This window comes from Melanerpes formicivorus, unplaced genomic scaffold (assembly GCF_026170545.1).
Source record: "Melanerpes formicivorus ecotype bairdi unplaced genomic scaffold, bMelFor1.0.p_v2 SCAF_8, whole genome shotgun sequence".
Taxonomy (NCBI): Eukaryota; Metazoa; Chordata; class Aves; order Piciformes; family Picidae; genus Melanerpes; species Melanerpes formicivorus.
The window spans coordinates 4,823,304-4,846,709 of record NW_027142360.1 but is presented as its reverse complement, the minus strand read 5'-3'; the positions used below and the strand labels follow the sequence as shown (position 1 = coordinate 4,846,709).

Genomic DNA, 23,406 nt, shown 5'->3' with positions numbered 1-23,406 from the left:
CCTGACCTCAGTGCCAGGGAAAGTGATGGAGCAGATTATCCTGGCGGCAATAACTGCGCACCTGAAGGATGGCCAAGGGCTCAGGTCCAGCCAACATGGATTCAGGAAGGGCAGATCCTGCCTCTCCAACCTGATCTCTTTCTATGATCAGGTGACCCGCCTGGTGGATGTGGGGAGGCCTGTGGATGTGGTCTACCTAGACTTCAGCAAGGCCTTTGACACCGTCCCCCACAGCAAACTGCTGACTAAGCTGTCAGCCCGTGGATTGGACCACTACACTCTGTGCTGGGTTAGGAACTGGCTGGAGGGCCGGGCCCAGAGAGTGGTCGTGAACGGTGCCGCATCCAGCTGGAGGCCAGTCACCAGTGGTGTCCCCCAGGGATCAGTGCTGGGCCCTGTCCTCTTCAACATATTCGTTGATGATCTGGATGAAGGGGTAGAGTCAGTCATCAGCAAGTTTGCAGATGACACAAAGTTAGGGGCAGATGTTAGTCAATTAGAGGGTAGAAAGGCTCTGCAGAGGGACCTCGACTGACTGGAAAGATGGGCCGAGTCCAATGGGATGGCTTTCAACAAGTCCAAGTGCCGAGTGCTGCACTTTGGCTATGACAATCCCATGCAGAACTATAGGCTGGGGTCGGAGTGGCTGGAGAGCTCCCAGACAGAGAGGGACCTGGGTGTGCTGATTGACAGCCACCTGAATATGAGCCAGCAGTGTGCTCAGGTGGCCAGGAGGGCCAATAGCATTCTGGCCTGCATTAGGAATAGTGTGGCCAGCAGGAGCAGGGAGGTCATAGTGCCCCTGTACTCTGCTCTGGTTAGGCCGCACCTTGAGTGCTGTGTCCAGTTCTGGGCTCCTCAGTTTAAGAAGGACATTGAGACACTTGAGCGTGTCCAGAGAAGGGCAACAAGGCTGGTGAGAGGCCTTGAACACAAGCCCTATGAGGAGAGGCTGAGGGAGCTGGGATTGTTTAGCCTGGAGAAGAGGAGGCTCAGGGGTGACCTCATTGCCCTCTACAACTACCTGAAGGGTGGTTGTAGCCAGGAGGGAGTTGGCCTCTTCTCCCAGGCAACCAGCACCAGAACAAGGGGACACAGTCTCAAGCTGCACCAGGGGAGGTTCAGACTCGAGGTGAGGAGGAAGTTCTTCACCGAGCGAGTCATTCGGCATTGGAATGGGTTGCCCAGGGAGGTGGTTGAGTCATCGACCCTGGAGGCGTTCAAGGGGAGATTGGACGTGGCACTTGGTGCCATGGTCTAGTCATGGGGTCTGCGGTGTCAGGTTGGACTCGATGATCCTCGAGGTCCTTTCCAACCTAAGTGATACTGTGATACTGTGATACTTCCAAGCTGAGTCCAAATTATTTCCTGGTGGATTTTGCTCCTTTCTTTTTTTTCCCCCTCTCTTTTGGAAAAGAGGAGGGGGGAGCAGGGGAGGGATTCTCAGCCTGGCTCCCATCTGAGCTCTGAAGTCCCAGTTGGCTCAAACCACCACACATACATATCGTTAGCTTCAAGATTTCAGTGTATCCAATGTCACACTACCCTATAGGGAAAACTATAGGCTTGAGAAGGATCTAAGCAAACCCACTCCTCTGGACCCATGAGAAAACATGTTAAGCACACAGTAAGTCCAGCCCAAGTAGGATAACCAGTCTAGACAGTTGCAAGACTGAGTTTAAAACCAGAAGCAATGCAACTTTAATTGCTGAGCTGAGGCTTATAATGAATGACTCTTCACTTGCTAAAATGATACCAGCCAATGTTATCAATGGATGAATACTTTGGTGTGGAAGTCTGGGTGATTTTTCACAGATGGCAAAGTGATTGCTCCAAAGAGTTTACAATGTCAGGCTACAATTGTGCAAAAGTTTCCATGTGTTTTCCTTTGCCTCAGCTGAATTCAGCAAGCTTACCCCTGAGTACATCAAAACACCACATCTCAAGTGTCTACATTTTACATTAAGTCCTGATCCAGCATTTGGATCCACATAGATTTAACCTTTAGCTGGGGATGATGCTTAGATCTTGTCAAAAGCAAGTAGAGATTCTCTTATCATTTCTCCTCCCCATTCTCCTTGCAGCAAGGAAATGTGGAATGACTCCTATTTCAGCTCTCCCTGATGTGGGAAGACAGGAGAAGAAAGGACTGGCATTCCAGAAGCAGGTGTGCTGTTGTACCACAGAGAGCATGGCTGTCCTCCAATTAAGGAAAGGAAGACCTGATTCAGCAGAGTTATTTCTCCACATTAAGCTTGATGTGCATGTATGATTAGGGGACTTGAGCATCTTCTCTGTGAAGAAAGACTGAGAGCCCTAGGGCTGTTCAGTCTTGAGAAGAGAAAACTGAGAGGGGATCTGATTAATGTCTATCAATATCTGAGGGGTGGGTGTCAAGTAGAGGGGGCCAAGCTCTTTTCAGTGTTGCTCAGTAATAAGACAAGGACCAATGAATACAAACTTGAGCATAGAAGGTTTCAGTTCAACATGAGGAGAAAGCAGGCTGCCCAGAGAGGTTGTGCAGTCTCCTCTGGAGACTTTCAAAACCCACCTGGATGCATTCCTGCATGGACTACCCTGGGTGATCCTGGTTTTGGCATGAGGGGTGGACTCAATGATCTCTGGAGGTCCCTTCCAACCTCTAACAAGATGTGATTCTGGGATGATGCTGTACAAATCAGTCGGTTTTGACCTTTCAGAGACTTGTATTTGATGCTTCACTGGAAGAAAGGGACTGGTGTTGCCTCTAAAATTGCTCTAGCCTTCCCTTGGCTTTGCTGCTGAGTTGGATGGTATTAACTCACTTGTGCCTACCTTGCTATAAAAAGCCAGGCAAAAGAGCTCAACAAATTTATATGCCAGCAAACAATTCAAAGCAAGTTGCTTGTATTTGGTGGTATTATAAACAGTAAGTGATGTTAATCAAGTACAGCTGGAAATTAAGCATATAATTGCAGAGTTCTAGATATTCCTAGGATATAATTACATCAGAGATTGCTCATATATGGTGTGGGTTTATTTGATTATTCTGTGGGTATTGTATTACCCATTTTGAAGACAATACATTTTTTCCCCCTTGCAATGTTTTCTTGAATTCATAGCAAGTACCATTCAGCAAATGATCCACTCACAGTTAGCATAAGATGCCTCTGATAGCTAAATACATAGAAACCTCTCAGGGCTGCATCAAAAGATGTGTTGCCAGCAGATCATTTGAGGTGACTCTGCCACTTTGCTCTGGTGAGACCTTGCCTGGAGTACTGCAAACAGGTCTGGAGCCCTCAGCACAGGAAGGACATGGACCTGATGGAGCAGGTCCAAAGGAGGGCCACAAAAATGATCAGGGGTTTGGAGCACCTCTGCTATGAGGACAGGCTGAGGGAGCTGGGGGTGTCCAGCCTGGAGAAGAGGAGGCTCTGGGGACACCTAGTAGCAACCTTCCAGTACCTGAAGGGGGCCTGCAAGAAGGCTGGGGAGGGACTGTTTACAAAGACCTGCAGTGACAGCAAGGGGCAATGGCTTCAAACGAGAGAAGAGCAGATTTAGATTAGATGTTAGGAACAAATTCTTTACTATGAAGGTAGTGGAACACTGCCCACGGAGGTGGTTGAGGCCCCATCCCTGGAGATATTCAAGGGGAGGCTCGACAGGGCTCTGGGCATCTTGATCTAGCTGAGGATGCCCCTGCTGACTGCAGAGGGGTTTGGACTGGGTGACCTTTGGAGGTCTCTTCCGACCCAGACCATTCTATGAGTCTGTTATCTACTTGGGGGGAAATAACTTTTTCTGAGTTGTAGGCATCTCTGCAGCATGTGGGGACTGTGGAATGACAGCCTCCCTTTTTTGGGTTGCCTGTGTCCACATGCTTTTGAACCACTCCTGCCATGATGCACAGGCATTCTTTGAGTGACACCTCTTTAGCAGCTGTGTGGCTCATGCTGGGGCACACCTCCATAACAGATCCCTTTCTTGAGTGGTACCTATTATTTTCAGTGATTGTGTGTCCCTCTGCCACACACTTGTACATGCCCAAGCTTTTAAACTGCTGAGTGCACAAGACACACGGTTGGTGGGAGGTATCTGGGATTTATTATCCATCGGCTCCTGAAATGATTTTTATCACAGGATCACAGGATGTTAAGGGTTGGAAGGGAGCTCCAAAGATCACCAATTCCACCCCCCCTGGCCAGAGCAGGACCATAAAATCTAGCACAGGTCACACAGGAATGCATCCAGGTGGGTCTTGAAAGTCTCCAGAGAAGGAGACTCCCCAACCTCTCTGGGCAGCCTGTTCCAGTGCTCTGTGACCCTCACAATGAAGAAGTTCCTCCTCATGTTGAGGTGGAACCTCCTGTGCTGTAGTTTATATCCATTGCCCCTTGTCCTATCACAGGGTGCAACTGAGCAGAGCCTGTCCCCTCCCTCTTGATCCCCAGCCCTCACATGTTTATAAACATTTATTAAATCCCCTCTCAGTCTTTTTTTTCTCCAGAACAAGCAGCCCCAGCTCTCTCAGCTTCTTTTCTGTACATCTGATCTCCTGAAGAACTCACCTTTCATTCAGCTCAGAGGTTTGGTTTATAGAATGAAATGGCAGAGGAGGAATGAATAGAAAGGCTTGGCAATTAACAACATGTCACCAGATGAGATCACTGCTCTCCTTTAGGATATGGATTTCACTTTGGCTGTGTTTTAAAAGAACAGATCATTTCTGGGCATCCTGTTCTTTATGTTGCATGAGGTGAGGGTTGCCAACCATCTCTGGGCTTCTGTTTTTTTCAAGAAGGTGGCTAGGGAGAAACCTGAGCGCTGTCACTGCTGGAAGTGACAAACGTGCCCCACTTAACTAGATTGTAAAGCCAGCGTGTCTTAGGACTGACAGCATCAGTATGGTAAATACACATTTCATTACTTCTGGTCAGCTGCCCCCAGGATTTAATTTGCTGGTGTCACAGCTTGAGCGGCTGTTTGGTGCCTGTGGGGAAATTTGGCATGGCTTGTGCATTCAGAACCAAATGATTAGCTCCAACTTCCTGCCTAGTTTGTTATTGCAAGCTCGTGCCACGAGAAAGCACTTAGGGAAAAAAAAAGTGGGAAGGGGAAGCAGAGGGGGGGAACTAAATCCCACAACATGATGCCATTTCCAGCACAGGGATGAGTCATGCTAGTGGAATTTCCAACCAATAATCAGGTCCTAGCTAAAATAAAGAGGAGGGGGAGGTAAGGAGATATGAATGTCAATTAAAAGGTATTCAAAGAGTAATAGCAAAATAAGCAGTGTGTAGCAGAGCTCAGAGTCTTCTTTTCAGAAGCCTATATCCTCAGTTCACTTCCTTACAACAGTAGGAGTTTCATATGTAAGGAAGAGATCAAAGTTGCAAATAAGCTACCAATTTTATGTACTCTAGCTTTTGAATAGAATAGAATTAACCAGGTTGGAAGAGACCTTTGAGATCATCGAGTCCAACCTATCACCCAACACCATCTAATCAACTAAACCATGCAACCAACCACCCCATCCAGTCTCTTTTTAAACACCTCCAGTGATGGTGACTCCACCACCTCCCTGGGCAGCACATTCCAATGGCCAATCTCTCTTTCTATGAAGAATTTCTTCCTAACCTCCAGCCCAAACCTTCCCTGGCACAACTTGATACTGTGTTCTCTTGTTCTGGTGCTGGTCGCCTGGGAGAAGAGACCAACCCCCACCTGGCTACAATCTCCCTTCAGGTAGCTGTAGAGAGCAATAAGGTCTCCCCAGAGCCTGCTCCAGGCTAAGCAACCCCAGCTCCCTCAGCCTCTCCTCACAGGGCTGTGCTCCAGACCCCTCCCCAGCTTTGTTGCCCTTCTCTGGACACCTTCCAGCAGCTCAACCTCCTTCCTAAACTGAGGAGCCCAGAACTGGACACAGGACTCAAGGTATGGCCTAACCAGCGCTAAGTACAGGGCACAATGACCTCCCTGCTCCTGCTGGCCACACTGTTCCTGAATGTCTCACTCTGAAAGACATTAGACTAGAACCCAATTATCAGAAGTGCAAGGAGTTAGTGTTCTGCTGTTCTGTGGATTAAACTACTGGTAACTGCATGTGATCTAATGCTAGACAAGTGCAGCCAACACCCTGAACAAATCTGATTCCTGTCAGCTCTTCCAGTGTAAATCCTGGAGTATCACAGAGTTTTCCCAGTGAGCATCTGAAATCCCAAACCAGGAGCAAATTTTACACCTATGAGGACCTACTTCTAAAGGCAAAAGTGCCATTATGGTGACCTACCTTGTAATGGTGGTCAAAAGTAACATTAGTGCAAGATCTACAAGGCAATATTGAACACTGTAGCCAGGCCTCTTGGATGAAATATTGGCTGCTATGGTGAGTGATTCTACTACAGCCAGATACATTTTGTTCCAGTGGCCAACAATGTTAATTGCCTTCTAAATCACATGATGACTCATTCTCACACAGATTCATCTTACTTAATTTCATGTACATAAATGGGAGGACTGAAAGCCAGGATGTCTTTTTTCCAACAGACTATCTATGGATTCATTTGAGATCTCAATTACTTTTGAAAGTCAAAGGGCCAGAGATCCCTTGGCTTGCCAAAATTCCTGCAGTCCCCCCCCCCCCCACCACCACCAGGTGCAGTGAGTTCAAACCTTAGAACAGAATCACAGAATCACAGAATTGCAGTATCACCAAGGTTGGAAGAGACAGTATCACAGTATCACAGTATAACTTAGGTTGGAAAGGACCTCAAAGATCACCAAGTCCAACCTATCAACACAGACCCCATGACTAGACCATGGCACCAAGTGCCATGTCCAATCCCCTCTTGAGCACCTCAAGGGATGATGACTCCACCACCTCCCTGGGCAGCACATTCCAATGGTGAATGACTCTCTCTGTGAAGAACTTTCTCCTCACCTCCACCTAAAACACAGGACTGAGATCTAGAGCTCAGGATCTCAGCTTCTGCTATAGTCTTGCAGTGGTACCTCCACAATGAGCACATGGAGACAGACTGAGAGAGTTGGGTTTTTTTCAGTCTGGAGAGGAGAAGGCTCCGAGGAGACCTTCTTATGGCCTTCCAGTATCTGAAGGGAGCTACAGGAAAGCTGGGGAGGGACTTTTTAGGGTGTCAGGGACTGATAGGACTTGGGGGAATGGAACAAAACTAGAAGTGGGTAGATTCAGACTGAATGTTATGAAGTTCTTCCCCATGAAGTTGGTGAGACACTGGAACAGTTTGCCCAGGGAGGTGGTGAAAGCCTCATGCCTGGAGGTTTTTAAGACAAGACTAGATTGGGCTCTCGGCAACCTGATCTAGCAGAGTGTGTCCACCACCCATGGCAGGGGGGTTGGAACTAGATGATCCCCAGAGTCCCTTCCACCCCTGAGAATTCTGTGATTGATTCTGTAAGGAATTTCACAAAATAAAGAGTACTGCAAAACACGTCACAGTAATTTTACACCAGCTACCTGGTGTATGTTGTACCTCTGATGGTGATACATGATACTGAAGAGCAATTACAATAAAAATGGCAAACAATTTTATTCACAAATTTGAACCTTCGCAGTATCACAGTATCACAGTATAACTAAGGTTAGAAATGACCTCGAGGATCATCGAGTCCAACCTATCAACACAGACCCCATGACTAGACCATGGCACCAAGTGCCACGTCCAATCCCCTCTTGAACACCTCCAGGGTCGATGACTCAACCACCTCCCTGGGCAACCCGTTCCAATGACGAACGACTCGCTCGGTGAAGAACTTCCTCCTCACCTCGAGTCTAAACCTCCCCTGGTGCAGCTTGAGACTGTGTCCTCTTGTTCTGGTGCTGGTTGCCTGGGAGAAGAGACCAACCCCTTCCTGGCTACAACCACCCTTCAGGTAGTTGTAGAGAGCAATGAGGTCACCCTTGAGCCTCCTCTTCTCCAGGCTAAACAATCCCAGCTCCCTCAGTCTCTCCTCACAGGGCTGTGCTCAAGGCCTCTCCCCAGCCTTGTTGCCCTTCTCTGGACACCTTCAAGTCTCTCAATATACTTCTTAAACTGAGGGGCCCAGAACTGGACACAGGACTCAAGGTGCGGCCTAACCAAAGCAGAGTACAGGGGCACAATGACTTCCCTGCTCCTGCTGGCCACACTATTCCTAATGCAGGCCAGGATGCCATTGGCCTTCTTGGCCACCTGGGCACACTGCTGGCTCATATTCAGGCAGCTGTCAATCAGCACCCCCAGGTCCCTCTCTGTTTGGGAGCTCTCCAGCCACTCCGACCCCAGCCTGTAGCTCTGCATGGGATTGCCGTGGCCAAAGTGCAGCCCCTGGCACTTGGACTTGTTGAATGCCATCCCATTGGATTCTGCCCATCTGTCCAGTCAGTCCAGGTCCCTCTGCAGAGCCTTTCTACCCTCTAACTGACTAACATCTGCTCCTAACTTGGTGTCATCTGCAAACTTGCTGATGACTGTCTCAATCCCCTCATCCAGATCATCAATGAAGATGTTAAAGAGGATGGGGCCCAGTGCTGATCCCTGGGGGATGCCACTGGTGACTGGCTGCCAGCTGGATGTGGCACCATTCACCACCACTCTCTGGGCCTGGCCCTCCAGGCAGTTCCTAACCCAGCACAGGGTGTAGTGGTCCAAGCCACAAGCTGACAGCTTATCCCCAGTGAATCTGCTACTGCTACTATGAATGTATTGGAAATGTATTGTTTCCTTTGAGTCACTCTGCAGGGAGCAGAGTCAAAGTCTAGCCTGTATAAACTGTTTTATTGATTCACCCTATTTTAAAAATCTCTCCTTCTTGTTGCCTACACAAACACATACACACACACACCCCATTAGGGACTTCACAGTTTGGGGATGATCCCAGCCACATTCCAAGCCTATCAAAAATGAGGATCCACAACACTCCCTTCAGGTGCATTTTAAAGTCAATGTCCAGAGCCAGCTGTTAAAAGACTTTGGCTTCACACAGTTTAGTTGTGTTTTGAAATCTGAATTAATACTAAAATCCTACTGTAGGTGACTCTTCAGGTTCCCACATTGCTTCCATCACGACTCCATCATGTGTCTCAGCACATATTGTCATAGCTCCCTGTCATACTCAGAATACAGAACTAACCAGGTTGGAAAAGACCTTTGAGATCATCAAGTCCAACTTATCATCCAGCACCATCTAATCAACTGAACCATGGCACCAAGTGCTCCATCAAGTCTCTTCCTAAACGCCCCCAGTGATGCTGACTCCACCACCACCCTGGGCAGCACATTCCAATGGCCAATCTCCCTTTCTATGAAGAACTTCTTCCTAACATCCAGGCTAAACCTTCACTGGCACAGCTTGAGACTGTGTCCTCTTGGTTTGGTGCTGGTTGCCTGGGAGAAGAGATCAGCCCCCTCCTGGCTACAATCTCCCTTCAGGTAGTTCTAGAGAGAAATGAGGTCTCCCCTGAGCCTCCTCTTCTCCAGGCTAAGAAACCCCATCTCCCTCAGCCTCACCTTACATGGCTTGTGCTCCAAACCCCTCACCAGCTTTGTTACCCTTAAGCTTTATGCTAAACTTTGCAACATCAAACCTTATCCTGCTTATGTTCCACATCCACTGTTGTTTTGGAGGTTTTCAATAATAAATCATTTCATATGACTGAAACTGATAAGGTTTCACAAACAGGTACAGGCAGTCTCAGAACAAGCAGCTGTCATAGCCATGACAGCAATGAGGGGAGGCCTGGATGATCTTTGAGGTCTCTTCCAACTGGATGTTTTCTGTGACCTGAGAAGTATCATCTCTGGGCATAGATAACAACAGGGTGAACATTCTGCCAAATATAAAGGGACCTGGGGGGTGCTGACTGACCACCGTCTAAACATAAACCAGCAGTGTGCCCAGGTGGCCAAGAAGGCCAAGGGCATCCTGGCCTGCATTAGGAATAGTGTGGCCAGCAGGAGCAGGGAAGTCATTGTGCCCCTGTACTCTGCACTGGTTAGGCCACACCTTGAGTCCTGTGTCCAGTTCTGGGCTCCTCAATTTAAGAAGTATATTGAGACTCTTGAAGGTGTCCAGAGAAGGGCAACAAAGCTGGTGATAGGCTTTGAGCACAGCCCTGTGAGGAGAGGCTGAGGGAGCTGGGGTTGCTTAGCCTGGAGAAGAGGAGGCTCAGGGGAGACCTCATTGCTGTCTACAACTACCTGAAGGGAGGTTGTAGCCAGGTGGGGGTTGGTCTCTTCTCCCAGGCAAGCAGCACCAGAACAAGGGCACACAGTCTCAAGCTGTGCCAGGGGAGGTTTAGGCTGGAGGTGAGGAGAAAGTTGTTAGCCATTGGAATGTGCTACCCAGGGAGGTGGTGGAGTCACCATCCCTGGAGGTGTTCAAGAGGGGATTGGATGTGGCACTTGGTGCCATGGTCTAGTCATGAAGTTTGTGGTGACAGGTTGGACTCGATGATCTTTGAGGTCTCCTCCAGCCTTGGTGATACTCTGTGGTACTGTGATTGCCCCACACTGAGGCTTGTTTGGAATTGCTGGCTGTCACTATTAGATCCTATGGTTTTAATATAAAAAAATCCCAAAGTCAGCTTTACAGAATCTAGAGGGAAAAGTACAACCTAAGCTTTCAACGTATTCCAGTGAATTCTTGGAGCAGGAACAGACCTGAGCATTGACTGTGAGACCAAAGGATGGTTTGAAATGGCCTTCCAGAATGTGAACAAAAATGCTACAGAATGGTTAACAAAAATACCAAGACCTGTTACAACATTTAAAGACCTCTTGAAAAGAAAGATATTTATTCCTTGGGCTTTTGCTTTTATCTATACTTCTCCACAGGTTGTGCAGAGGTGTCTTCTCCCAGGCAACCAGTGCCAGAACAAGAGGACACAGTCTCAACCTGCACCAGGGGAGGTTTAGGCTGGATGTTAGGAAGAAGTTCTTCCCAGAAAGAGAGATTGGCCATTGGAATGTGCTGCCCAGGGAGGTGGTGGAGTCACCATCACTGGAGGTGTTTAAGAAGAGACTGGATGGGGTGCTTGGAGCCATGGTTTAGTTGATTAGATGGTGTTGGGTGATAGGTTGGACTCGATGATCTCAAAGGTCTTTTCCAGCCTGGTCAATTCTGTCTTACTAAATACTCTCTGGAATAAATACTTGATGGGAGAACAGGAACCCTTCAAAATTTTCCATGCAAAAAAGGAATATTTTAAGAAGGCAAAAGCCTGCAAAAGCAGCAGCTCTCAATAATTTATGATGTTTGATTCAGGTTAACACACCATTGCTGGGTGCTCTGCCTTATGAATATTGTCCTCAGCACTGCTGCTATTCTCAGTCTCAAAGAGCCAGTAATAACCTGCTGGTCATGTTTTATAAATGAGCTTTGACCTTTCTTTGTTCCAGGAGACAGATTTAAAGGGACAGGTGGGGTTTTTTTACCCTCTCTGCACATGAATGCAGAACATGAGGTGTCCTTTTTTAAGGCAAATGGCAACGTGGTATGTACAGCCCACCATGGTTTGCTACCATTGTAGAGTTCCTGACTTGGAAGGAAATCTGTCTTGACATTACGCTGTCACAATAGCAGTTCACAGGATCGCAGGACGCAAGGCACCTCTAGAGATCATTGAGTCCCAGTCCCCTGCCAGAGCAGGACCATGTAACTGAATAGTGTAGCTCAGGTCACACAACACATCCAGAGCAGGAGCACGTAACCATAAAGTCTAACTCAAGTCACGCAGGAACACATCCAGGTGGGATCAGGCCCAGCCAGCATGGATTTAGGAATGGGGAGGTGATGCCTGATCAACCTGATCTCCTTCTATGATCAGGTGACTGCCTGGTGGATGTAGGGCAGGCTGTGGATGTGGTCTACCTGGACCTCAGCAAGGCCTTTGACACCTCCCCCACAGCAAACTCCTGTCCAATCTGTCAGACCCTGGCTTGGACAGCAGCACTCTGTGCTGGGTTAGGAACTGGCTGGAGGCTGAGCCCAGAGAGTGGTGGTGAATGGTGCCACAGCCAGCTGGTGGCCAGGCACTAGTGGTGTGCCCCAGGGATCAGTGCTGGGCCCCATCCTGTTCAATACTTTTATTGATGATCTGGATGGGAGGATTGAGTCCATCATCAGTAAATTTGCAGATGACAGCTAGCTGGAGCAGATGTTGATCTGTTAGAGGGTAAGAGGATTCTCCAGAGGGACATTGACAGGCTGGACAGATGGGCAGAGTCCAACAGGATGGCATTCAACAAGTCCAAGTGCAAGGTTCTACACATTGGCCACAACAACCCCATGAAGTGCTACAGGCTGGGGACAGAGTGGCTGGAGAGTGACCAGGCAGAGAGGGACCTGGGGGTACTGGTTGATAGTAGGCTGAACATGAGCCTGCAGTGTGCCCAGGCAGCCAAGGCCAATGGCATCCTAGCCTGCATCAGGAACAGTGTAGCCAGCAGGAGCAGAGAAGTCATTCTGCCGTGTACTTAGCACTGGTTAGGCCACACCTTGAGTCCTGTGTCCAGTTCTGGGCTTCTCAGTTTAGGAAAGATGTTGAGTTGCTGGAAGGTGTCCAGAGAAGGGCAACAAAGATGGGGAGGGGTTTGGAACACAGCCCTGTGAGGAGAGGCTGAGGGAGCTGGGGTTTCTTAGCCTGGAGAAAAGGAGGCTGAGGAAGACCTTCTTGCTCGCTGCAACTACCTGAAGGGAGGTTGTAGCCAGGTGGGGGTCGGTCTCTTCTCCCAGGCAGCCAGCACCAGAACAAGAGGACACAGTCTCAAGCTGTGCCAGAGGAGGTTTAGGCTGGATGTTAGGAAGAAGTTCTTCACAGAAAGAGAGATTGGCCATTGGAATGTGCTGCCCAGGGCGGTGGTGGAGTCACCATCACAGGAGGTGTTTAGGAAGAGCCTGGATGGGGTGCTTGGTGCCATGGTTTAGTTGATTAGATGATGTTGGGTGATACTTTGGACTTCATGATCTTGAAGGTCTTTTCCAACCTGGTTAGTTCTATTCTATTCTATTCTATTCTATTCTATTCTATTCTATTCTATTCTATTCTATTCCATTCCATTCCATTCCATTCCATTCCATTCCATTCCATTTTCTCATATGATTTATACATAGCTCCCACGGCTGAATGTTTGTTCTTTTTCCCTTTTTCCTTGCTAAACCATTTGCTGTGTAGTTTTCTTGGGGGTTGGTTGTTTTTCTCTGATGTTGGGATGCTTTTTTTCCTGTTTCCATCTCTGTGTTGAAAGGCAGGCAAGCAGCCAGTGCCATCTCCCTGATTACTAGCAAGAGATGAGATACGTAATTCTCTGTACAGCACAGGGTCAATTGCTAATCCACACAGAACATTTCAGTTGTTGCTACAGCCTGATTTTCAGCTCGTTTCTAGTGTGGCTTCAGGCTCAGCTCAGCCATTCTGCTGATTTGATAAATTCCTACCCACAGGAAAGTACTCCATCACACTACCAGTGGCAATCTACTACTCTATAGTAATCATAGAATCAGAGACTTGTCAGGGTTAGAAGCGACCACAAGGATCATCTAGTTCCACTCACCCCGCCCCACCATGGGCAGGGACATCTCATACTAGATCAGGTTGCTCAGAGACACTTACAGCCTGGCCTTAAAATCATAGAATAGGATAGGATAGGATAGGATAGGATAGGATAGGATAGGATAGGATAGGATAGGATAGGATAGGATAGGATAGGATGGGATAAACCAGGTTGGAAGAGACCTTCAATATTGCGTCCAGCCTATCATCCAACACTACCTAAACAACTAACCCATGGCACCAAGCACCCCATCAAGTCTCCTCCTGAACACCTCCAGTGATGGCAACTACACCACCTCCCCGGGCAGCCCATTCCAATGGGCAGTCACTCTCTGTGTGTAAAACTTCCTCCTGACCTCCAGCCTGAACCTCCCCTGGTGCAGCCTGAGACTGTGTCCTCTTGTTCTGGTGCTGGCTGCCTGGGAGAAGAAACCACCACCTCCCTGGGCAACCTGTTCCAGTGTCTCACTACCCTCATGGGGAAGAACTTCTTCCTAGCATCCAATCTGAACCTACCCATTTCTATGGGTCCTATCACTACCTGACACCCTAAAAAGTCCCTCCTCCAACTTCTTTCTAGGCCCCCTTAAGATAATGGAAGGCCACAATGAACACCACCAAACTCTCTAATGTTGCAAACACTCACAGCTTGTGGCTTGTCGCTGCCACCTTCCCCTAGAGGCATAACTCCTGAAGGATTTACTTGGTCATAGTGTATCAAGAATCTAGTTTTTTAGTATGGCCACCTCAGGTTGACTTGAGAGAAGAGGAAATAAAGGGGAAGAGAAAACCAAAGAATTCAGGAAATAGAGTCATGATAATGTCCTTTCAGGTGTACCATGTGCCACCTCGCCTACTCAGATGAAGAGACAGCTGCTTCCTATCAGAAGGATGACAGACCAGGTCACCAAGTGTTACATAGCTTTCATGAGGGAGAAAATAATGCCACAATGTCCTCCCCTGGCAGCTTAGTGTCTTCAACTGGAAAAGCAGAACCTTCTGCAGCTGTGTTTACCACATTAGGAAAATAATAACTCCTTCCACCCTAATACACAGCCACCACAGTTGTTCTTCACTGGCATCCACTCCTGCACTATCAGAACTTGCTTAGATACTCTGCACACTGCTTTGTGTCTAACTAAAATACTGACTATCCTGTTACCTTTGAAGCCAGGAAACCTTGATGAGATGTTGCTCAGAACTTTTATGCTGAGATTTCAGCACTTGGTGCGGGATTCATCTGGCACCATTCCATCGAACTAAAAATTTGGCATATGGTCAAATCTTATCATCTTGGCTCCCTCTATGCTCTGTAGGGGGAGATGGATCTGGAAGAATTGATTTATCCACTTAAGACTGAACAAGCTGCCTTCTGCAGATGTCTTCCCCTCTCTGTGCACCTTCCTTTTAAACATTAAGTCAGATGAGACCAGAAACAGCATCTGTGTATGGTATGATGGCAGCTGCAATTCAGATTTGTATTGCCATTTTTGTGTATTATGGCTCCTAAGCTTTTTTTTTTTTGTCTAAATTGATTCAAATTTTGTTAAGCTGCTCTCTTTCTTCAGCAGTATACAAGTAGATGATGGCCATGACTGAGCAAGGCATATAACTTCAAGCATGCAAAAGGACCTACTCAGCAAAAGGTGCAAGCATGTGCATAAATCCTTTCCCTGTGTGACAAAGGCTGGCCCTGCACACAGGAATCAGTCAGGAGATCAAGGTCTCTTTTCCTGAGCTGTCAAAGAGTGATAAACCCCTGAAACTTCCTTCTAATTTGTTGTGTGTCTTTTATGAGGGGAGGCTGCTAAAAAGTCATTCAAAGGATAATAAATGTCTTGTTTCATTAGGTGGTGCTGAGAAGCCTGTTCTGCATAGTTAGCATTCTTGTCATAGAAATTATTATTGCTTGCTGCTCTCATGTGGCTTTTGCACTTGGCAGTTATTCAGTGGCCAACAGGGGTGCAGACAAACCTTTATAAATACATTCATCAGCCTTGTATCTTAGGCTGAGGTGGCTGATCAGTAACAGTATGGAGAGAGCACACTTGGCATTTCTCCTGGTTTGGCAGTCACAAACCCTTTGAATGCAGAGTTTATAGAATCAAACTTCAGCCATTAGCTTTCTTCTATACATTTCTCATTTAATACCTGACAAAGCTCTTCCCAAGGCATGACCGTGGCTAGCCAGGCAAGAGAAAGTTTAATACCTTGAGAGATTGAAGCATGTGGGGAAGCTAATTCCCTCCAGTAGAATTGACTGTAAACCAAACCATGGTAATTGTAGAAGACTGCTTCCTCATTTTAAGTCAGGATGTTAATCCTTTATTGTCTCTTCTGAAAGGGATGATTTTATAAAGAGCATGACCTTAAATGAGTCAACACAACCTTTCCCAGACATAGCCCCTGGTAAATATTTATTGAGCTTTATTTCAGAAGCAGTAACTCACTGGTAATATATATATATAAAAAACCCCATTCAAGTCACAGAATCACAGAATCAACCAGGTTGGAAGAGACCTCCAAGATCATCAAGTCCAACCCATCACCCAACCCTAACTAATCAATTAAGCTATGGCACTAAGAAACTCATCCAGTCTTTTCTTAAACACCTCCAGGGATGTGAAGGTGTTGATAATGTAATGAGGACACAAAAGTAATGAGAGGCTAAGTGGAAGGGGGGGAAATGAAAAAGGGCAAATGAGAATTTCAGGAGCTGACAAAAGCCATACAGGATGGATTTAGTGCAAGAATTCTCTTCAGAGAATTAACAACAATGGGTAAGAATTATGCCTGCAACTTCCCAGGATACGTTGTTGTCCTACCACAGAGAGAAAAGTCCTCCAGAAGACAGAGAGTCTAAGGGGTTAAAAAGTCCATCCCAGAGGGTGGACACAGGAAAATGTAAATGTTATTCCATCCCATAAACCTGCATTCCCTATATATGCAAACCTCACAGCCTGTTCTGTCTCCTTCTCCCTCCCCTCTGCTCCCGGCACGTGTGGCTGCCATCTCCCGGGTTTATGAGGGAGTGTGGCTTTGATGGTCATTTTCTCACTGTGCCAGACAGTGTGGAGGGCAGTGAGGCTTGGGTGAGGAGGGCAGTGAGGCTTGGGTGAGGAGGGCAGCGAGGCTTGGGTGAGGAGGGCAGCTTGGCTTACTCTTCTATTTAACCTCCAATTCCATGCAAATGTGCTTATTTACTCCTTCGGGGTAAATTCATTCTGCCATCGGTCCAGAGCTGTTTTCAGCTCACACCAAGACAGTCATTGGATAATGCAATGGGAATTATTATTGTTGTGGCATATAAACATATGCACAGTTTAAAAGTGATTCTTTTCCCTCCTGTGAGCTCACCAAGGTTTATGTTGTTGTTGTTTTCTTCTTCCATTTTATCATGCATTTTTGTTGCCGGTGAAAAAGAAGGATGGAGATGATGACATGGACTTCTTTATTTGCACAGTGAGTGCACCACAGTGAGTGGTCTTTCCATACATAAGCAGTGGTCATGTTGCATTACACTAACCCAAGCAAATACCACATTAGTCTAGTTGGCTGGCTGCCATGTGCCAGTCTCAGAGTGGTTGCTTCTCTGTAACTGCAATGCAAAAATGCCAACCTCTCTTATCGCAGCAATTCCTGCACTCAAAATTCAGGCAATAAATACACTTGCCCAGCTCTTTGACAGAACCAAGACATCCTGGTCTGGAGCCCTCAATACAGGAAGGACATGGACCTGATGGAGCAGGTCCAGAGGAGGGCCATGAAAATGATCAGGGGCTAGGAGCACCTCCACTGTGATAACAAGCTGAGGGAAGACCTAATATCAACCTTCCAATACCTGAAGGGGGCCTACAGGAAGGATGGAGAGAGACTGTTTACAAAGGCCTATAGTGATGAGGCAAAGGGCAATGGCTTCAAACTAGAGAAGAACAGAGTTAGATTGGGTGTTAGGGACACATTTAGATTTAGAAACATTTAGATTGGATGTTAGGAACAAGTTGTTTACCATGAGGGTGATGGAACACTAGAACAGGTTGCTCAGGGAGGTGGTTGGGGATCCCATCCCTGGAGATATTCAAGGTGAGGCTCAAAAGGGCTCTGGGCAACCTGATCTAGTTGAGGATGTCATAGCACAGCATCAGTCAGGGTTGGAAGGGACCACAAGGATCATCTAGTTCCAACCCCCCTGCCATGGGCAGGGACACCCCACACTAGATCAGGCTGGACAGAGCCTCATCCAGCCTGGGCTTAAACACCTCCAGGGATGGGGCCTCAACCACCCCCCTGGACAACCCATTCCAGGGCTTCACCACTCCCTGCTGACTGCAAGGGAGTGTTGGACTAGGTGACCTTTGAAGGTTCCTTCCAACCCAAACCATTCTGTGGTCCTCCTGTAAGAACACCTGTAGAATAGCAAAATTCAGGTTCTTCTTTTTTCCATGCATGTAACCATGAAAATTCACTAAAACCACTTTTGTAAATGCATGTAGGAGTCTTACAAGGCAGATAAATATCTACAAGATACTTCAGAAAATCTGAGCTGGGCACCAAGATATTTTCTTAAAAGTCAAGTGTGCATCTTTAAATGTCTCCACTTGCAAAGCAAGGTCCTTTGTGTGTCTGTACATACACAACCTTCCCATCCAAAAGATGCAGGAACATGCACACTGACAGTGCTGAGCCCCTCTGGCAATGGGAGTTGATTGGTAACCACTCCAGATGAGAGGTTGCTCTTAGTTATTTATAGCTTTGAACAACTTTAAATACATTCCTGTGTTATTCTCCACCAGCTCCTTACTGACCTTACTTCTACTCCAGTGTGTCCACCTACAGCAGTCATGCCCCAATAGTATTACATTTTGCTTAGAGTAAACTAATTAGCTGATGGAGAAAAGTAGAGTTCTGTTTTGGACTAGTCTGGATTGGGGGGAGAATCAGTCTGCTGTGCATATAAGCCAAGTGTTGAATGCAGTTCCTTGGACTGAGCTCATCGATGCAGGCCCTGGACTGCTGAGGGTTGTGCCATGTTTTTGACTCTGATAGCAACAGTTTGGGAATTTTTGTGTTGTATATTTAGCTGCCTTTAGCAAGACCTACTGGAATGTGCTGCCCAGGGAGGTGGTTGAGTTACCAACCCTGGAGACTGGATGTGGTGCTTGGGGATATGGTTTAGGGGTGAACCTTGTAGAGTAGGGTTATTGGTTGGACTTGGTGATCCTGAGGGCCTTTTCCAACATGAATGTTTCTGTGATTTCTATTAACATCAGATCACAGTGCTGTTTCTTGGCTCAGGTTTCTTCCTAATGTAATTTTTGCCACTAACTCAACTCAGAAGAGTTGAGTCAGAAGAGTCAATGAACAGAAGAATGATCCCAACCAACTTGTTTCCCATCAGCTTTTATCAATTTAAAGCAGTGAGGAAGGGAGAAGTTTTGGTGCTTATTTGGAGTTTGTTTGGTGGCTGACAATAAGTTATGTTCAGTATTACAACTCCAGGCATGTGCTTGTGAGATTTCTCAAGTAATACCAAGACTCCTGAGAGAATGCAGGAGGAAACTATGGCTTAGTGTTGTGTTTTAAGTTCATCTCCCAGACTTCAGAGGAGAAACTCATCATCCAGTAGCATTGTGAACTCCCTACATCTCACAGCACTAAAAGGCATTTTGAAAGCAACATCAGTTTAAGGAAACACTAGCAGTAACAGACTGGCTGCATACTCTGAGTTCACTTCAAGCAACAGGTGAAAAGTGATTGGCTTAAATGACCCCACAGATTTGGATCATAAACACAAGTTATTACAGCTCAGACTATAAGCAAAAATGTATTGAACTCTGGTTACACAATTTAGCCAAGCTCTGCTTGGCCCTCCTGTTGCAAATACATCTCCTAGTATGTGTGTGAAAGTGAACATTCCTGCTTGCATTAAGTGTATGTATGTTTATGAATAAACTATCATCCATTTGACAGTGTTCTTTTCTCTGATCCTATGAGGAGAGGCTGAGGGAGCTGGGGTTGCTTAGCCTGGAGAAGAGGAGGCTCAGGGGAAACCTTATTGCTCTCTACAACTACCCGAAGGGAGGTTGTAGCCACATGGGGGTTGGTCTCTTCTCCCAGGCAACCAGCACCAGAACAAGAAGCCACAGTCTCAAGCAGTGCCAGTGGAGGTTTAGGCTGGATGTTAGGAAGAAATTCTTCACAGGAAGAGAGATTGGCCATTGGAATGTGCTGCCCAGGGAGGTGGTGGAGTCACCATCCCTGGAGTTGTTAAAAAAAGGGTTGGACTTGGCACTTGGTGCCATGGTTTAGTAGTCATGAGGTGTTGGGTGACAGGTTGGACTTGATGATCTCTGAGGTCTTTTCCAACCTTATTGATTCTATGATTCTATGATTCTATGATTCTATTTGTCCTGTGAGCTCTTCATTCAGTTCTCACACTTTGCCTACTAAAAAGAGAGAGAAATAGTAATACCCTCCCCTTTCTGCACACAAGTCTGCATAAATAAGAAAGACCTGATCCAAACTCCAAAGATTATTAAGATCACAAGAGCAGGAAGGTCTTAGTGCTAGTCACAGTGAAAAATGGAGAAATCTATGTGAAAGGGGGGAAAAAAAAGAGTCATGTGTGAGTGATGGTAATGGAAGACCTATTTGTGTCCAATTCACTGGAGAAATGAGTACAAGGACATATCATCCTTGTGAAATAATTTGTCCTGTATTCCTTGAGCCAGATGAAAGTCCCATTATGTACAAAGGAACATGTGCAGATGAATACAGATTTGGGAGATCTATTATTCTCTCCATACACTGCCTCAGTGTAACTCATCTTCACCTCTGTCATAAAACCAGGCCTCTTTCCGGGTGCTTCACACTGTCATAATGTGTGATTTTTTTCCCCCTTCTTTTACTAACCCAGAATAGATTTGAAAGTGCACAGCAGTGATGAGGAGTCATTCACAATCAGAGTTCTTGCTGTGAAACAAAACTGACATGTGCTCCTGAAATATACAGCAATTAGGGAGTGTGAAATCACAAAATCACACCGCACCGATTGTTAGCGAGGCACACAGAAGTGAAAAATAGAATGAAAGAGCTACATCTTCATAGTCCTGGACAGCTCTGCAATTCAGAGAGGCCTTTGTGAGTGTATAACAACATCATTCTCAAAGATGAGGCTCTGGGCCTCATACTGACACATCTGAACTCCTCAAAATTTTCCTCTTCTTCCACACTGCTGTGAGATACAAGCTGCTATTTCCCCAGGCTCTCTCCCCGCTAACCTAACCTGGCAAGAATGTGGAGGAACAGAAGATTTGCAGAACTAAAGAAAGATTTGAGATCATACCTGTTTCATTTAATAATCAGACCTCTCTTTTTGCATCTTTCTTACACAGGCCCTGACCATTTTTAGAATAAATGAAAATCCTGCCATAAAAACACCCTGGTACCATTTCTCCACAGCATTGGAGACGGACCTTCCTCCATGGAAGTGAACAAAGCAAAACTTTGGTGATGCTCACAGCCTTGAATATACCAGCTGACAGTGGTGACAGGTGGTTAGAGATCTGTACACCGCTTCAGAGAAGGTCTCCTTATGAGGAGAGATTGAGTGAGCTTGCTTCAGTAAGGGTCTCCTTAGGAGGAGAGGCTGAGGGAGCTGGGGCTCTGTAGCTTGAAGAGAATGAGACCGAGGGCTGACCTCATTCATGTTGATAAAGATGTGCAGGGTGAGTCTTGAGAGGCTGGAGCCAGGCTCTGCTGGGTGATGCCCAATGACAGCACAAGAGGCACTGGGTGGAAGCTGAGGCATAGGAAGTTCCATGGAAACATGAGGAAAATATTTTTCCTTGTGAGGGTGACAGAACCCTGAACAGGCTGCCCAGGGTTGTTATGGAGTCTTCCTCTCTAGAGACATTCAAAACCTGCCTGGATGTGTTCTTGTGTGATCTGCTCTAGGTGATGCTGCTCGGGCAGGGGGGTTGGACTGGATGAGCTTTCAAGGTCCCTCCCAGCCCCTAACATTCTGTGACTCTGAGGGTCAGGTTTATAAAGGTGAGTAATGCAGATGTGCTTGACAGCACACAGCAGCACAGAGCAAGGGCCGGTGTCAGCTTTGTTTCAGTGGAGGGGCACACATTGGGGAATCAAATTTGAGGGGCTCTATCCACAAAGTGCAGTCAGCCTTAGGGTTTGGGCAGATGCTGAAGCTCTTGTTATCTTGGCTTTGCTTTCCCCTGGTTTGGCTGTCTGCCTTGGACAAGCACAGATGCACAGCACAAGTCATTCAGGCTCTTCCCTTCTGTGCTGGCTCCAGTTCAAGACCTCACTTACTCACGACAGAAATCTGTTCATAAGTTTTCAAAGTGGATGTATTGCTCATACCCTCAGAGCCCTGTGTATAAATGTTTTATTGCCCCTGACCAGGGCTTTATCCCAGCTCCTGTTATCCTAGATAACTAAGAGTTGATTTGTACACTTATCATTTAAAAAGTGTTTCCTGTGTGTTTGGATGATGTTAGCTTAATGAATTATTTCACTGCTTCTCCTGCACAGCCTAATTGTTTGTTGTGTGTCTCAAATAATTCCACAACCATTGTTTGGTGCTACTCTTTCCATATTGTTATCCGCCTTCTGTTCTGCCAGAAACAGGAGACTCAAGTATCTGTTTTTGCTTCTTTCCTTACTGTTCCCTGTACATGGCAGGGGTTTGTACATGTAGGGGTTTGTGATCACAGAATCACAGAACATTAGAGATTGGAAGGGACCTCCAGAGATCATCAAGTCCAACACCCTTGTCAAAGCAGGATCACCCAGAGGAGTCTGTACAGGAATGCATCCAGGTGGGTTTGGAATCTGTCCAGAAAAGGAGACTCCACAACCTCTCTGGGCAGCCTGCTCCAGGGCTCTCTCACCCTCACTGTAAAGAAATTTCTTCTCATGTTGAGGTCAAACCTCCTATGTTCAAGTTTGCATCCATTGGTCCTTGTCTTATTACTGTGCACCACCGAGAAGAGCTTGGCCCCCTCCACTTGCCACCCACACCTCAGATACTGATAGACATTGATCAGATCCCTCTCAGCCTTCTCTTCTCCAGACTAAACAGCCCCAGGGCTCTCAGTTTCTCTTCACAGGGGAAATGCTCAAGTCCCCTAAGCATGCTCATGGCTCTCTGTTGGACTCTCTCCAGCAGGTTTCTGTCTCTCTTGAACTGGGGAGCCCAAAACTGGGCACAGTATTGCAGGTGTGGTCTCAGCAGGGCAGAGTAGAGGGGGAGAAGAACCTCCCTAGACCTGCTGCACAGACTTTTCTTGCTGCACCCCAGGATCCCATTGGCTCTCCTAGCCACAAGAGCACATTGCTGACCTATGCAGAACTCGCTGTCCACCAGGACTCCAAGGTCTTCCTCCATGGAGCTGCTTTCCAACACCACAGCCCCTAACCTGTATCATTCATTCAGTATCATTCAGGTACTGGTGTCTGGTGTTGTTCCTCCCCAGATGAAGGACCCTGCACTTGTTCTTATTGAACTTCATGATGTTACCACAATAATAAATAATTTCAAGAGCCTCTCTCAGTTAAGTTCCTGGACAGGAAACCAATTTCACATGAAACTTGTGTGTGCTTTACCCCCACGTTCCTTGCCTTTAAAACGATTTTTAGACACAGTAGATGAGAAACAGAAGTGTTTTGTACTTCTGACTAATTTAGCTGTGCTGCACTCTGCAGTCCCTTCTGCATATTTTTCATTTCTTCCTCCTGACTGACATGGATTGTTGCCACCCCTCTGAAGACCAAACTAGTTACCTCATCCAGTGGTGACAGCAACCTGGCCAATAGGTTCCCAGATGTAC

The 23,406-nt window shown here is 46.8% G+C and overlaps 1 protein-coding gene across 1 annotated transcript in view; it reads right to left on the bottom strand.

Annotated features, from left to right (window-relative positions):
• Nucleotides 1-23,406, bottom strand: part of PTPRO (protein tyrosine phosphatase receptor type O) — a 233,714-nt gene that overhangs the window by 106,982 nt on the left and 103,326 nt on the right. The gene's annotated exons all lie outside the window — the stretch shown is intronic.